Below are 12,050 nucleotides of genomic sequence, written 5' to 3' on the forward strand. Positions count from 1 at the left end.
AACATGGTTTTGTTCAAGCTTACTGATGGGCCAGGAACTGTTCCCAGCAAACAGCAGGAGTTTGAGCTGAGCAGAGCCACTCTTGGGAGCAAAAACCAGGCTGCAGACAAGTGCAGATGTAGTCCCTGCCTTCCTTTGAGCTGGCTCAAGTCTCCAGCACAGCTTTACACTAGTTATAAATAAATTTGTCCATAGTAGGATGTAATCTAAAGCCCAAGGCAGTTTCTGCTCTGAACACTACTAGAGATTTCCCGTGTGTGTTAAAACACCTTGCTGAAGGGCACCTGCATTTCCTTACTTCACAAAGTCAGTGAGGTAAACTAATGAAGGAATACAAGGCACTGACATTACAGTAATATCACATCAAAATGCAATCTCATTACTATCTCTCATTATACATAGAGTGCACGCAATGCAGAGCAGCATCACATTCGTTATCTAGATGATTCTGTATTTCGCCTAAGATGTCCAATTAGGGCTTCGGCCTCTTCCAGTCCATGTAAGCACAGACACAAGTACAAAATACTTACGCATTGTCAATATTGTAATTATACTGCTTGATTCATTTCCCCTTTATTATAAATCAAGACAGGTAGAATAATCTAAAACTAAGTGAGGAGGAGGAGTGAGATATAAAGAAATTAAACTTCATCCCAGAAGTAACTGCTGCTGCCACTAGTACAAACCATTTACAAAACCTTCCCCACAAAAATCCCTTCTTTCCTAGATGCAAAAAAGGAGCAGATCAGATGATATTAACTTTACCAGAAGCAACAGCTTGTTCCTCACATGTAATCACGAGATTGGACAAGTCACTTGTGTTCACCAGACAAGCAAAGGCCCTGATAAGAGAGTATGCTCAAAGTTGTATATTGCTGTTAAACCAGCCCTTCCCCTTGCAGCCAAGTCTCTGACTGTCCAGTGTCTGATGATCCATTCCCAAGGGACAGCTACACCTGTAAGCCCTTCTCAATTACCTTTCTCATGGGGCAGAGTCAAGCAACTTTTTGGTACAACCATTCAGTGAGATAATGACAAGAGCTTAATTTCAGAAGTAGTTTCATTAACACTGCATATGTTCATCTTATTGACATTCAGCACTAATTAACATCATTATAAACTGAACAGCAGTGGCACTTCAATAGCATCCTGAGTCTGGCTGAAAATTTTGAGCACAGGGATAATAAAACACACTGACTTGCAACCCAGGGTGCCAGTATTTAAGCACCTAACCTGCTTGAAGCTGCAATGTATTTCAAGAGCTTTTGGCATCTCAGCTAAGTACCAAGGTGATAACAAAGAGAGGTTACAGCAAACAAGATATCTACTGCTATTAACATTTTTAAACCGACAGAACAGTCACTCAGCACTAACACTGGACTCAAAACAAAAAAACACCACCACCTTCAGAAAGAATTTTTCTACCTGGCAAAACAACCTTGAACATCTAACACAAAGAGGTCTTTGCACCTCCATCAGCAACAGGAAAACACTGTAATGCAGAAACCAACCACTACTTAGGGGTATTTTGCATTATACTACATATACCATTATTTCATTTTCAAAAGTACTATTAAACACTAACAATAAATTACTTTACTTGCAAGCACATGACACCCACATACTGCTGCAGAGTTTTTATTGAAACCTGTAAAATGCCACTGAAATAGACAGCACCATTTCACAAGTCCTCTTCTTTCCCCATGTAAAAATGTGAACATGAAAAACCACGTAAGCTGGTACAATGTCTACACAATCCTCATGTAACTTCTCTGTTACAAGGAATAAAGTTCTAATTTCTAGCTACGTTCCAAAAAAGCATTAATTTAGTTCTGTTTTCTGACAACACCTGGAAAAATAAGCTAAGCATTCTGGAGGAAAGCAGGATTCAAATTCAAAGTAGTCAGAATTTTAAGCATTAAGCTTCATTTTTATCGAGTTGTGCTGATTCTTCTCCCACCTCCCTTCAAACATATCTTTAACTCTTCTCTCACTTTTAAAGCTAGAAAATGAGACATCTCTGGACCCTTCTTTTATAAACTGTAACACTTAGGAAGAGGAGAGAAGAAGGGAGAGGCAGAAACAGATTATATGATTCACTTGTTCATTTAGTTTTAGTTACAATATTTAAACACACATCAAAAAATTGCTTTCATCAGTACTGTTCATCAGTAGCAAAAACCATTACCCATGCTAACTCTAGATGCTTCTGGATTGCTTTTATCCTCTACAGCATCCCTGGTGTTCACAGCACTACCTTCCAATATGTTCCAAACATGTAAGTGATCAAAACATTACTTGATTTTACATCTGTCCACTAGATCTTATACAATTGCTTCACGTTTGGCTCTTATTAATTCTAATTACTTCCTCCTATTACTCATAACTAGAAGATTAAATGAGGATTTTATCTAAGAATTCCTACAACTGTTCCTTAATTTTAATACTTGTATCAGTTTGTGAGGTCTGTCTATTTAGCCCTAAGTCCCTTAAGGCCATGTTTCAGTAACACAAAGACAGCTGTCACCTAAAGTTAGACTGCACCATAGTTGGGAATATTTGATCACTACTATCAATTGCTTTGTGGTGTTTGTTTTTTTTTTTTAAGCAAAGTGCAGGTTTACAAAAAATAAGGAACAGTTAAGCTCTATTCCCTCACCCAGTACTTCAGTCATTTTTTGTCTCTGGGCACTGTGTGCTTCTACAATGTTTACCTTTCCTATAATTATTTTTCACATAGCCAGCTCCACACAATTGCAATTAAATGAATTAAAATAACTGCTTCCCCCAACCCCTCTTTTCAGAACCGATGCATTCTATGTCTCAGTTAAAAAGGGCACATATTCAAAATATGTGCCCTCTTGCCCTTGACAGGCATAAAGCTGTTGGCAGTCTGAGGCAAATCATTACACTCAACCTGCACAAACAAGAAGATACATCAACAACACAAGAATGGAAAACCTCAATTCAGTTGCTCAGGTATGTAAAGTACCAATCTATATACTAAAAAATATATTTAATGATGTCAGCAATCAGTAGATAATGACTAAATTCTTTTAAAACAACGATGAGCACTCTTCACAACATTTAATAACTGCTTATTATCACACCTTTGTTTTACAGGAGATGTGCTTTAAATTACCAACAAATTTAAAAGTCTTTACTGCATCAACACTACATATACATGTGATTAAATCTAGAACACAGAGTACATGATTGCATGTTCACACCCAACCCCAAAACTGTTGTCTGGAGACAGAATAATCTGTCCCTATTCTGAAATCTTATCTAGCATATTAATAAACCTTGAATTTCCAGCTAAAAATAAAAGTACAACAGTACAGGATTAAAAAAAAAGTCCTGATGATTTCATTTAAGCACATGATAAAAAAGCCTGTGAAGTTCTGCAGATATTCTGGCTTTACCTAGATAGGGAGGTAATTGTATAATAAGGCAGAAATTAACTTAAGGCTCTCAAACTATTCCACAGTGCATCACAGTTCAAATAGTTGCAGGTAGTTCTCCACACCACCACAAACACTCATGTCACTGTACAGGCAAGCACTAAAAACACACAGATCTGAATTTTTTAAAAAGCCTTTTCAATTTGAAATGGATGGCATGTTTTAAGATGATACTAGCATTTTCCTCTAGTTTATATTAAAAGAGGCATCCTAGCAAAGAATCTCCTACCACCTCTGTATGGCAGTACAATAAACAGTACTAGATTTGGGAATTCCCAGAGCTATGTTGAGTACGAGTCCATGACTACACTGCAAGACAACGCAGAAGTCAGGGAGGGGGAGGAAGGTTAAACAAAACTAGAACTGACTTTCTGCCAATAGCTCCCTCTTCAAAGACTGCAAAAGGAAGGCAAAAGAAGGGAAAGAGTCAAGGGGAAACAAAACATCCAAGGAAAGGATAAACTATGTTAACAGCTTTTACAGAATTATCTCCTTTTGTCCTCATTTCTAAATGTTTTCTCCAGCAAAAACTGTGGGAAAGCATCGTGGTTCACTCTTTCTTCCCGCTGCTGTATGATCAGTACAATGCAGACTATTGAACTATTTTATTCTGATTCATACGCCAAGCTGTTAAATACATTTGGAAAGTAGATTATCAGTGCCAGTATCACGTCATTCATGAAGATATATTTACTTTCAAGGCATGAAAGTGCCATAACTTTCTTCTGCACAATTATGCAGTTCTTCAGCACAAACTGCAAGCATAAAATCCTATTTCAGCCCTTACAATTTGAAAAGAAAAATACCCCTAGAAATTTCAACTGCATCCAGCAGAAGGAGGGAAGGCCCTCCAGGATTTATTTGTTGAGGTCTAGTAGTGTCTTCTATTTGATACATGCAAAAATATTCCAAAAATAGTATCAGACATTTTAGCTTTTATAAATTTTTAAAAATATAGATTGGTAATTCAGAAAGTGAGGAGAGAAACCTTGTGCACAAAAACCAAATGAGATCTTTAAACAGTTCAGAGATAAGAACTGTAATGACTTTTACATAGCACTAACACGTTTAAGCCTGCAGTCTGAGTTTCATCACCCATTGTCTTCTTTAATTTTTAAACATGCAGACAAAGTTATGTTACACTTCAGAAATGCAAAAAAGAAAAAACTTAAGTCTGATCACTGCCAGTTTCTTCAGCAAGAGCAAATTTGTGCTGTGGCCCTGCCAAAAGGCAAATGCTCAAGATGTGTATGTTTCTGCTTACATGAGTCTCTTGAGGAAAAATAAATAAATAAGTTTGCACACAACTCACTGCCCCCTTGCGTGCCCAGAGATAAAGGAAAGGGAGTTTACTGTCCCAGGTTTGCAACCTGAGAGCCAACAGCAGTGCTGCTGCTGCCCCTGCAAGAGACACAAAATGGGCTGGCCACCAAAGGAAAAGTGTTTCACATTACTTCAAAAAAGGAAAACCATCCTTATAGCAAGCTTTTTTTTTTTTTAAGCTGTACCTACAATAGCACTTCCACCAGGAGTGCCCTCTGAGGAGCCCTGCAGCCAGCACCAGCTAGCAGCCAGCAGAGTTTAACCCAGGAGTCCAACCTCCACCGGAGCAGGGCTGGCTGCCACAGTGCTTCCAGGGGCTCATGGCTTTGTCTGTCAAGCTTTAAAAGTCTCCAATGATGGACATTCACCAGTCACTCTGGGGTGGTCTGTTAAATGCTTTGTCACCCTCAGAAGGATTTATTTTAATTTTTATGGGTTTTCTGGCATCCATAAACCAGAACTCTCCTGGAGGAAACTAAGCTAAAAATCCCTGCCCAGAAGTTCACCAAATGTGACCCAACCCTTAATGGTCACAGAGGTCCAAGCCAACAAACCACATCTCTGTAGGCAACATCCAATTCAGGAGACCAGACCAAATTCTGTCTGAAGCAAAATAGGCCAAATGCAAAAAGTTTTGATCTGGGAGACTATAGGTCCCCATCTTCAGCCAGAGACCCACGTCTACTGTGCCAAATTATGTGCTATAGTAAGACCAAGTGACAAAACCATGCATATAAAACACTAATTTTGAAATCAAATGAAAGTACTCTTTTAAACAGAAAGAAAGGGGAAAAAAATGTTTCAAACCAGGAAATAACCTCTCCCATAAACACCAATCAACACAGATCTGCACAAAATACTTCCAGTGACAGTGTGAACTCATTTTGAGTGAGCAAGTAAGACTAGTACCTTATAAAAACAAAACTGCAACCATTTGAAAAAGTTCTAAGAACAATGTAAAAATTTTCTTGGGGCTAAGCTGTGGTGCTTAGTTGCTGGCTGGGGTTAAACCACAACAGTAACCTTTGGTCAAATATACCAATACATGTATTAAAAGTGTCTGTTAAGTCTTCAGAAAGAGCTGTCTGTAGGACTGCCAACACGAAAACCCAAGATATGTACCAAAGCTGCTGATGTGAACAACTGGCATACAGAAAGCTCTGCCACCACAGCAATCATTTTACAGATATTATCTGACACTCTTAAAAAAAGGTCTGTATTAATCCCATTTCACATCACATCAGCATACAATAAGCCTGTCGTTATTTATTCAAAAATCAAAAGACAATTGATTTAGCTTACAGTGCTGTAAAATGCATCATGACTCGAGAAACTCAGAGAACAGAGCCATGCTACAAAAGCAGCCCTTGACACCTCCTGGAACCTCTCTATCCACTGCACAGAGAAGGCAGCAAGGCAGGCTACACAGCAAAGGAAGATGCTTGGGTATTTCCTCCACCCAGAAAAGCAAATATTAAAATCCATAAAATAATCCAGGCAAGCATATTAAACATAAATAAGTCTCACAGGCAGATCTAACAGGCAACTTTTCTCCAAGTTATATTCAACTTCTGATCCATACCTCCTAGCAGCCTGGAAGAAGAACTTGTTCCCCAATGATTTTGGCAAGTTGAGATTTTTTAATCCACTATAACATCACAAGTTAGGAAAAACACGATTGTTTTAGTGTTAACTCAAGAAGCTTTCACTAAATGAAAAGTCCATGTTAAAGCACAAGTTTGAAGTTAACATCTCACAGCTGCAGTAATAAAGTAAAAACCAGTCTCTCTGAGGTTTATGTGAGTATTTTGAGGTACAAATCCTGTGACCTCAAAAGGTAAATAATAAACACAAAATTTAAACACCTCCAAAGCTATTTGAGCACTGAAGGTAAACCATAGGGATTAATGAAGAACAATCCAACTTTAAACCAACTATATAATACATGCCAGTAACTTCTCCAAGTTTTGAAAACTTATAAAATAAAACTTGGTCATCAAAAATCATTCCACTAATCTCTGCAACCCACCTCAAAAAAGCATTCTTCCCATTCTACAGAGTCTAAAACCAGAAGTAAAAGAATATTAAAACATCAACAAAAAATTCAAAGTGCCTCTCAGGCCTAGGCAAGAACCACTAGTGCCAGTAACACCTCCTCCTTCTCTAGGATACACTTTCAGAAAAGTTTTCTACACAGCCATGCATTTTCAGGAACTTGATTTCTCTTGAAAAGATGGATGTCTTGAGACATCCATCCACTATGCAGGGAACAAGAGCTATGACTACTGCACTGCAGCATCCAGCAGGAGCTGGAGGAATGGGAAGACACAGCTTTGCAGGACTCCACTCCACTTACAGACTCAGACCCTTGAAAGAACCATGACAAATACTTGGTTAGCAATCATACGAATCAACGGCTACCAAGATTATGAAGTGTTCTGTCTCTGCATTCAAAAGAAGTGCTCTTTAAAACATGCTTCCATAAAGAAAACAAAGACATGTAAATGCTCAGCCTCACTTAAAACTTAACATAAAAGACATGTGGCAGACTCTAAATCAAATAACTCACTCAGTAAACTGTGCCACAGAATCCAATATTAAAGAGACTGAGACAATGACATAATTTAGCTTTACATATGCACAAAACGGACATGTAAAACCATTTTATCTGCTGATTCATATTCAAAAACACAGTTACAGTCTCTGCAACTCCTAACGGGTTTCCCAAAGTTCACAGTGCAAAACTACTATCAAAACTAACACCAAAACTGCTACAGACTGTGTTAGTCTTGTGCTGCCAGCTGCATAAGAATTTAAAATAAAAAATTATTGTCATTCAGCCTCACCAATTACCATAATCTGTAGGTTTACAATCGAGCCTTAAGTTCATCCTTGCTGGTAAGGCTGCACCCCCAAAAAACACTGATTGCCTTTCATTAGAGAATATCTCAAGTCTCATAGAGCCATCAAATTCCACTCTATAAACCTTCAGCTTGAGAGTCCTCATTCAAATACTACACTGAACTCTTGTGAAATATGAAGCTTAAGATTATTTAAAAGCTGCAATTTAGGAGAGATATACTTGAAATCAAGTCACTGAAGTCAAATCTCCCTGGAAACATAAAAAACAGAACAATATAACTTTTTTCACTCACAGAAAGATACTGAACATATGATTAATTTTCCATGCCAAATCAAAAAAACCCTCACCTAACCGTTCTTAAAATTATGTATTTACACTAATAAAAAATAACTGCACTTAATATTGCTGTACTCCTGTCATAACTTATTAACAAGTTAAAGAAATGGCTTTCAGAATAAATGAATAAAACAAAAATCTAAAATACAGATAAAGAAGTAAACAGAGGAAATATATAAAAAAATAAGATAACTAAATAATGTCTTATTGACTTTTTAAATATTTAAATTAAGGAGCTGGGAAGAAATAAAAGGAGTCTGCCTGAAGCCAAGAAAGCCACGGAAACAACAGATCAAAACTCTTTGCCAAACAACCAACACTCAGGATCAATGAGAATAAATTTCAACCTCTGAACACATCAGCATTAGGGAAACCAACTTGTGTGACTGAAATTTTGATGAAGGCAGAAGCTCTGCTTCCTTACCCCAGTAGGGCATCCTGGATTTCTAACCAGTAGCAGTAAGAACTCAATAGCTTGCAGCAAACCCCTTGCTGAAGGGATTAAACTACTGATATGGAGAAAACTGTTCCTTTTTCTTCTCTACAATAGCCATGCTATAGGACAAAACAGAGGAATAGAAAAGAAATTCAACTGGGCCTCAACCCATTCTCTTACTAGCCTACCTCACATTTTCCCTACGCATTTCTAAAATGATCCTCATGACCCTACTGAAGTTTAAAATAACCAGTTGGAATAATCTGTTTTTAAGTTTTGTTCTCCTACGTTAGAAATAAAAAAAATGCCTCCATAGTAGCAAAACTAATAGTTCTGAAATCAACATTTTAAAGGATCTATTTGAGACAGATTTACAAAGCTGAGAAGACAATAAGACCTACACAAGAACAAAATTATCTCAAAGTGCCAGCAGAATGCTATAACCATGATGGAAAAAAAAGCACTCCTTCAAAAGCTGCAGAAGGGAGAAGAGGCCACATTTGAACAGTTTTTAAAACAACAGCTACCCAAAAGTTAACACCAAACCTTAAAATAACATTTCAGATAAACATGAGAAGGTGGGAGAAAAAAGCTCTTCAAGCCTAGAGCCAATGATGCACAACAACAAAACCTTTTATTATATAAAAAATAGATCATGAATTGCATGTCCTCATACTAAGTCTTCACTCCTGGCTGCAGCTCCACCCTTTCACAGGTCTGTGTCAGTGCCTGCCTCTACACCTGCTAGCCTTTTTCATCAAGCAAATTTTTGCAGCCCTACAATAGTCAGAGCTGACATCCCATTTTGCTTCTGACTTCATGATCTAAGAGGTTTTATGAACCACAACTGAGAGCTAAGTATGCCTATCCCAAACAGCAGTGATGAAACTAAGCATTTTATTAGCATCAGTAAAACATTCTTAATGCAATGTTGAGCAACTAAGTGCACATCCTTTAATCAACTGGCCATAAATAAACACTTTAAATGGCAAAAAAATCTTCTGTTCCTAGCTTCCTATCAGCAAAATGAGACACAGCACACACACAAAACATTCAGTCAAGAAAATTCTCTTTTTAGCTTCACCTAAATAGAACCTATGGGGTTAGTTTTTTTGAAATTAAGAAAAAATTATTGTTAAGTTCCCACACTGTTTCTACATTAATAACTGGTATGGCATCTGATGGCCTAAGGCATAAAAGCCTTGACATTGAAACACAACTTAAGAGATCTCTGCAATTACAATTGCAACAAACTTCTACCTTAATACTTTCACATCTCTCCCACCACTTCAGCTGAAGGGGAATGGAGTCCAGCCCAGCAATGCATTCCAAATAAATAAGAACCAAACTCTCGACCTGAGAGAACACCTATACTTGCTACCCAGTTAGTACTTGCAGCAAAACCTCTCTTCCCTTTTACAAAACTGGTTCATGCCTTAATTTAAAGGAAACAAGCGCTTCATTCCCACAGTTATAAAAATAAATAAAAATAATCAATCAAAATCCCATCATGAAAGGGCTGCTTTCTAAAGAAAACACCAATCTTCCTTCATCCATACAGATCTGGAACCTAATGAAACCCGACACCTTTACTCCGAAGACAAATTTGCATTGTATTATCAACTAGGGCTCCGTGCTCACAGATGCACTTCATTCAGCATGCAGTAACGGGTTCATTAAAGCAGCATCACTCAAATATTTTAAAACTATTTTGCAGGTAAAATTTTTGAAACACGATTTGGAAAGCAATATTATCCAAAAAAATGCCGCTGTTTTATTCTGTGGGTTAAAACGTGCCTCCTCAAACTAAAACATACAGATGTTGTGGCCAAGGTTATACAAGGAGATCTTCATTAAGTTGAGCTATTCCCATTTTGTGTCGCTGCTTTACCAGACATGAATGAGCGCATTCCTCATTACATGAGCTGAAGCTGCATCACAGATATCCAGTACAAACAACACAGTTATTTTTAAATATAGCATGAGAACGTTAACATCAGGACTTCATGCAATATAAAAGAGGGAACGAGCAAACAAACTCGACTTAGGAAGGTAATAATTCACCTTCGCATCTACCTTTCCTTGCTTCTCCACCTCCTCCTTCCCCTTAAGATTCAGTTTAAGGCATTCCCTGTTTTCCCACTTTTCCAGGCTCCCAGTGAAGAAATCAACCATCCGCAAACATTTTGTTCCTTCACCCCGCCTCCTCGTGAGCAGAGCATTCAGAACATCCCCACTGGCGCTGCCCCCACATCACCTAATTGTTATCATTACTGCGGTCTCAGCACCGGCTCGGAACAAAACCGGTCCCACTACACCCTCGCTGGCTATAAAAAGTAAAGAAGAGGGGGAAAAAAAATGAAAGAGGTTTGAGTGCAACTTACGGGGGCGAACAAGAGGCAAGTTATCTAGCGAGCCGTGGGGGCGAGCGGCGTGTGCCGCTCGGGGCCGCGGGGGAGCGCGTCCCCCGCCGCAGGGCGCCCTCGGCGCGGCCGCCTCCGCACGGACGGGCAGCGCGGGAGCCGCCGCCTCGGAGCGCAGCGGGCCGGGCCGCCGCCGCTCACCGCCGCCTCCGGCCGCGCCGCTCCCGCTCGGGGCTGCCTTTCCTGCGGAGAAAAAAAACACAAATCCGGAACCTAGCACCCGGCACGGCTCGCTGCAGGGGGACCCCCGCCGACCCGCCCCGGAGCTGCCGGCACGGCGGGCTCCCACCGCCCCGGGGGCGCTCGGGGCAGGCGCCCCCCGCCCGGCTCTGGGCGCTGCAGCGGGCGGCAGCTCAGAAGGCCACTTTCACCCGGAGCCCGCTGCCCTCGCCCCCGTTAACCCTGTCGGGCAGGGGGCCGCGCAGCCCCGGGGCTGGGGGCCGCTACCCTTCCCCCGCACGCGCACCCACCCACCGCACACCCTTTCGGCCAGCGGCACGGCGGCTCCCCACGGCAGGCTCCGCGGCGGGAAGGAGGGGGCGCGGCGCGCAGCCCGCCTCGGCTCGACGCTCCCGCTCGCAACTCACCCAACAAAGTTGCTGCTGCGGCTGCCGGCGGCTCCGCTCCGCTCGCTGGGCTGGGCTGAGCGCGGCGCTCCCCGCCCGCGCAGCCCGGGATGAGCTCACCCCGCGCCCGCCCCGCCGCGCTCCGCCCGCCGCCGCTCTCGCGAGAGGGGCCGCCCGCAGCCCGCCCGCGCTCCGGCGGCGTTCCCATGGCAACAGCCAAGCGCCGGGCCCAGCGGGCGGCTCGGGCCCGCGCCGAGCTCCCTGCATTTTGATTGACTTCTTACCATTTTGATATTTACATCACTTCCCAGCCTCCTGGAGACCTATAGGGAGAAGGTCACTTTAGTTGCTAACACAAAGTCAAAACCTACCGGTACCGTACGGATAGTATATCCCGAGCTCTTTTGCTACCACTCAAATTAAAATGGATTCTCCCTAAGATATCCATCACAGATAACAAATTTAAAATGTGGGAAGGCACATCTGAAAAATAGCATATGTAAGCATCAGCCCTTGTTCTACAGGAATGCTGCCCTGTTTGCAAATGGCGAGAATTTTGAAAACAAGCTGCAGGTAACACATTCTGGATACTCTGCTAATGGTTGTTAATGTTCTGCCAAGCCAAGGACAGTAACAATC

The 12,050-nt window shown here is 41.0% G+C and overlaps 1 protein-coding gene across 6 annotated transcripts in view; it reads right to left on the reverse strand.

The window, feature by feature from the left end:
- Positions 1 to 11,451, reverse strand: part of SIPA1L1 (signal induced proliferation associated 1 like 1) — a 201,353-nt gene extending 189,902 nt beyond the window's left edge. For 3 of the 6 annotated variants that reach the window (XM_054276444.1, XM_054276445.1, XM_054276440.1), the window contains exon 1: positions 10,807 to 10,885. The gene's annotated coding sequence lies outside the window, so the exon portion shown is untranslated. Of the gene's footprint in view, positions 1 to 10,486; positions 10,562 to 10,806; positions 10,907 to 11,432 lie in introns of those variants that run through there. The other 3 variants (XM_054276442.1, XM_054276441.1, XM_054276443.1) reach the window with 3 other exon arrangements.
- Positions 11,452 to 12,050: the final 599 nt, after the last annotated feature.

Source organism: Melozone crissalis, unplaced genomic scaffold, assembly GCF_028551555.1.
Source record: "Melozone crissalis strain CALT ecotype California unplaced genomic scaffold, PUWL_Pcris_2 ptg000018l_1, whole genome shotgun sequence".
In the NCBI taxonomy this organism is placed as follows: Eukaryota; Metazoa; Chordata; class Aves; order Passeriformes; family Passerellidae; genus Melozone; species Melozone crissalis.